The sequence below is a fragment of the Egretta garzetta genome, unplaced genomic scaffold (assembly GCF_000687185.1).
Source record: "Egretta garzetta isolate BGI_Z169 unplaced genomic scaffold, ASM68718v1 scaffold526, whole genome shotgun sequence".
Taxonomy (NCBI): Eukaryota; Metazoa; Chordata; class Aves; order Pelecaniformes; family Ardeidae; genus Egretta; species Egretta garzetta.
The window spans coordinates 1,603,233-1,608,495 of NW_009259967.1; the positions used below are offsets into that span (position 1 = coordinate 1,603,233).

The 5,263-nt window shown below is 39.1% G+C and overlaps 1 protein-coding gene across 1 annotated transcript in view; it reads right to left on the reverse strand.

The window, feature by feature from the left end:
* TMEM87A (transmembrane protein 87A) overlaps positions 1–5,263 on the reverse strand; it is a 27,927-nt gene that overhangs the window by 22,254 nt on the left and 410 nt on the right. The window contains exons 2-3 of the mRNA XM_035895736.1: positions 1,844–1,941; positions 812–928 (exon numbers count right to left, since the gene is read on the reverse strand). The gene's annotated coding sequence lies outside the window, so the exon portion shown is untranslated. The remainder of the gene's footprint in view (positions 1–811; positions 929–1,843; positions 1,942–5,263) is intronic.

A 5,263-nucleotide genomic window follows, 5' to 3' on the forward strand; every position in this document is an offset into this window, starting at 1 on the left:
AAAAAAAAAAAAAAAACCACCAAACAAAAACCCTGCAACACTAGGATCAATAGTTATGAGACATTTCCCAGTATTCTCTATCCACAACCCTTTGTCTAAATTGGAAACGGCTGAATACAGATGCAACACTGCACAGTTTGCCTTGAATTCTTAAGTACACCATTAAAGAAAGACAGCATGTTATACTGACACTATCATTAGTATGACTGCACAGCTTCACCTGGTGATATACAGCCAGTGTAGAGACTATGATTGCACACTGCTTCCATGTGCTGTTTTGCATTGTCTTCTCTCTTCCATTTGATTTGTTTCAAACATGTTCTAGCACTACTTATTTTTCATTTTTAACCTGCTATCAATGCTTAAATAACCTATTTCTCAACACACTTTCATTTCCACTATTATAAATGAATGCTATCTGAGCAAAAAATGCCAGTCCTTTATCAACCCAATTTTTTTGGGAGCTTCAGTCTGCTGCCAGAGGTTCACACTTCCACTCAACTAGCAGTAGCCTTCTGTAAGTGAAACAAATTCAAAACACAGAACCACAAAAAAAAAAAAACAAAGAAGCACTGAACTTCACAGTGGTTTCCCCCTGCCTCCCATGGTGGGCCATATAGTGAATAGCAAGGCAGAAGTAAAGCAAAATTAAGAAGTAATCATCGCAGTTTGATTGTCAAACAGATAAAAACGAGTACCTCTCAATCTGCAGTGATACTTACATAGGATGCTAACACATCTAACAGGAACTACCACCTTCTTTGTATATTGTATGAATGAACAGGGCAAACTGTGAAGTTTCTACCCATACCTGAGGCCTGAAAAGCTCAGAGCAATTTGCAAAGAGGAGAGACGCTGTGGCATAGTATCCTGACCAACCAGGATGCTCTTCAGATGTAGCCCCAAAATAGTACTCTGCCTGTTCATCCTGCCAAACATAGAAGAGAACTTAGGTTAGCATGCAACATATCAAGCTGTTTATCTCAGTAGGCAGCTGCAAGGCCTGGAGAGCACCATAATTCCCCTCTGCACACATGCTTGAACAGAATTTAATGGGATAAAGGCCATCAAGACCACACAAGACTATTCTTCCTCAAAGAAAAAAAAACAAGGGGGGGGGAAAGGGAGCAACAACAAAAAAACAGGGGGCAAACACCCCCATACAGGGTTTGAGTAAGAATTAATACCTAATAAAAAAAAAAAAAAAAAAAGAAATTGCAGTATTCCTGCAGTGGAGGGGCAGCAGCCAGCATAAACTTCAGGTCTCCATAAACAAACTCTACATTACTGTATTAAAGATTAAAAACCTCAGTACTGTGTTAGGTTAGCAGTTACAACGGTCATAATCAATATTTTAAGTAAACATGGAAAAGGTGTTACACAGTATAAACCACAGTTGTGTTCTAGCACATTTAATAGAAACACTATACTTTTTGTATAAATCACTAATACTTGTAATGCGCATCCACGAAGAATAGAATTTAGACTAAACATGAAAATATTCCACTTATTCTATTTGCTGTCATTATGCATTGTTGTAAATAATATTGTCATCTCTCTTAAACTCACACACTTCAGTTTAGAGTCAATGCACTTATTTAAGCTACTAGGTTTAAAAGAATTCTGACAAACACTTCCACCTTACCCAAAACCCAGAAAAGTCAGTAATTCCAGCAAACTTTCCATTCCCAATGATCCAGAAATTTGTTACCTTCCAATGGGGGAGCATGTCTTTTATGCCCAAAGAGCAATGAGGATGCAAGTGAGACATCTCCAATCCCCTCAGCCCCAGATCTGCTTACCCCTAAAAATCATAACCCATGTTTTTCCACACAATTCTTACCCCAAAGTTGAAAACTTCATTGTAGCAGTCAGAATATCTTAAGTACCAAGTAACATTGTAACTTTGGGAGGGATCGCAAGCTTTTTCATCCCCTTCAACTAAAAAAGAAAAAAAGCAGGTAAGAACACCTAAGACACCCTCTGCCTGCCATGCTTTTCCTCCCATTCTGTGCCAAACTACCATAACTATATGCAAACACGAAACTGAAAGCAAAACAATAGAAAAACATTTTCCTCAAGTAATCCGTTACTGTTCAGTGAAATAAAGAAGCATGTGGAAAAGAGAATTCCATTCTAACATTACACAATTCTATTGAAGAGCTGAAGATCATTTGGAAACTTTTTGTTCTCAAGGCAATCAGGCGTATTTCAGCAACTGCAAATACCAAACAAGAGAAGAGCAGTGACTCCCAGTGATTACAATACAGAAAAGAATTTCCCTTTCCAAGATATGTGAGGAACATAGCAGGTAGAGAACACCAGGAACAGGCAATTTGCACAGATTTAAATATACCAACACCATCACTAAGAACATAATAAAAAGGTAAGATTTTGCAAGACAACACCCCCACACCCTCAAAATGACAAACAAGCCATCTATACATTAGCTCGCTCTGTCAAAGCTGCAATGCTACCTAAAACAGCAGTAAGACAATCTTGCACTTTGATTTATTAGAGAACACACATGAAAAGTGAAACACAAGACTTCTCCCTCCCCTCAGGAAAGATTGTGTGATTTTTGTGTTTCAAATCTCATTCTGAAAGCCCGATGAAGAAAATTTGACATTAAGAAGGTAAGCTTAACCCATAAACAAAAGGAACAGTGATTATTCTTGGAAGAGCCATTTAGATGATTATGTTTGGGTTTTGCTAGTCAACAGACAGCAAAACCTTTTTAAGTTGACAGCATATTTCTAGTGGCTACGAAGTCCCCACACCTTCACAGGCAACATTCATGTCAGACTAGACACCCACAAATTTGTTACATCTACAGACCTTTTAATTAATGTTTCTATATTGACCACTGCAGAAAAAAAACTGCAATTAGAAAAAAGACCCTGCCATGCAGTCTTAACTGACTAATCCCACTTTAAACCACATGACTACTAAAGCAAGTATACTAAGAGCTAAAAACTCAACAACTGAGTCTCTAATACCAAAGATTAAAAAAAAAAAAGATTGGAATGCAATCACTGAAAAATAGGAGTTTCCCTATGACATCTTCTGCTAAGCATGAAAACAAGGCATACATTCTCCACATAACCCTAGATGTTGCAGAGGGTACAACAAAGAAACTAAGAGGCAACACAAGCACTGCAGTGACATGGGTAGATGGCAAATTCTTAGAAGATCAAATTCGGAACCTCTCAAAAGAGTGCTAAAAAACCAGGAGGGATTCAAAAATATCCTTTAAATACCTTCTTACCTATTAAAAATAAAGAAGATTATTGAAACTATGTTCAGCAGTAACACCAACTAAAGGTAAAACAGGCCATGACTAGAACAATCTGCCAGTATCTTCAAATACCAAAATTACAGAAACTGTGAAAAGGAAGTACTCTACATGAAAAAAAAAAGGCATCCATGGCATTTATTGAATTCAGCAACATGGAAATCTAAGGTCCTTAGCCTTCAAACAAAACCAGCAACATTCAACTCAAATGCAATCTTTGTACTCATTTACAGAAAGCAGGATTTCTACCATGATCCTAGACAGGAAACCAGATGCCTTCCAGAATAGCACTTAAGAAAAGTAGTATATAAAAATAAATTCATTATTGACAATACTAAACACCAGTGTCAGTCTTCCAAGTCAGAAGCAGAAAGCATCAGATACCAATACACAACACACACAAAAAAAAATCAAGGGGAAAGAAAAAAAGAGGAAGAGGTAGAGGAGGAGATGCAGGTGCTCATCGAACACATGAACAACCCATGAGCAGTCATGTTTGGCAAGAAGGGTCATATTGTCCACAAAACCACCACAGAGCAGATAGAAGAGGCAACAGACAGCGAATAAGAGATCAGTTTCCACACAGACACAGGCAGAAAAGAAACAGTATGTAAAGTTGAAGCTTCCCAGTATCAGATGCAGTTTTAAGTGTCATCTAGGCTGAGAAACTGAAGTTCCTAGCCTTTCAATCACTGAAAGAGGAAGGAACATTACCTAAATTCATGTAAATCTTTTAATCACACTGATATGTAAAACTGGTGTCTTCACTAAGAATTTTAAGGCTTAATGCCTGTTTAAAAGCTGACAGCACCATGTAGTTGAAGACCACATCAAGGGCCAGGAGATCTGATTTTTACTGTCAGATCTACCACAAACCTGTCCTGCAACAAACAGATTTTATTTTCTCTCTGTCTTAGTTCCTACCTTCTCTTGGTTATTTCAGCTATATACCTCATGACTAGACTTAGCACACACTTCACTGCAGGGACCCACATGGGGCACAGGGTGCCACGTTAGTACAAGTAGGCTATTTCCATTAAACTTCAGACAAGAAATCCTAACACCTACCAAAGCTCCAAATGCCCTTTCAAACCCCTCGTTCCAAGCATCAGATTTCTACATTTCAATCCTGCAGTGGCACGCTTGGCAACTGTCTTGCTGCAAGCCACAAAACTCAGCATTTGAGTTACACGTCACACCTGGAAAAACCTTAACCCTGATGTGAAGGACCTTCACTAACAACCACTTTAATACTAGCTTCCTATTTCAGATTCATGTGGGATGGAGGCATTTTAACAAACTCCCTTTGAAACACTGTCCTAGGAAGGGCAGGTATCTGAAATTAAACCTGAAAACCAGTAAGAACTAAACACAATAGAGCACAGCAATATGCTATTTCATCAAGAAGCATCAGCTAGTCCTCATGATACTTTAAGTGCAGAAAGGCATTCACAGTCACTATAACTGTATAACTACACAATTAGCTGCTGGAGATTAAACAGCTTCCCCACCACCACAGTAAGAACTAGTGCAAACAACCCCTTACAGTGCTCAAAGTGCATGGGAAAGATTTCAAGCCTTTCTCAATCAGCTAGTCACTTCCACAAGACACCTACATCATCTAGTTGCCATCTAAATTCCGTCCTCATGTTCACGGATAAGAGGGTATTTTACAGAAACTCTCTTTTGGGCAGTAACCTGCATAACTCATAGCCCTGGCCCCATCAGCAAAGAGCAAAAAACCAGAAAGAACAGGAAGGTTGCAAACATGTTTGCTCTGTAGTGCACTCGCACACTGTGATCAGAAGAAAAGAGCTCTCAGGAGAGCTCTGCCACAGTGTGCAATGACATTCCCTTACCACTCCCAGAAGCACTCAGCTAAAAAGGAACAGGGCTCAAAAAATACTGCCTCCTGCATGCTGGCATCAGTCACCCTGCAATACAAACAGCCCCCGTCCCAGTCCCAGC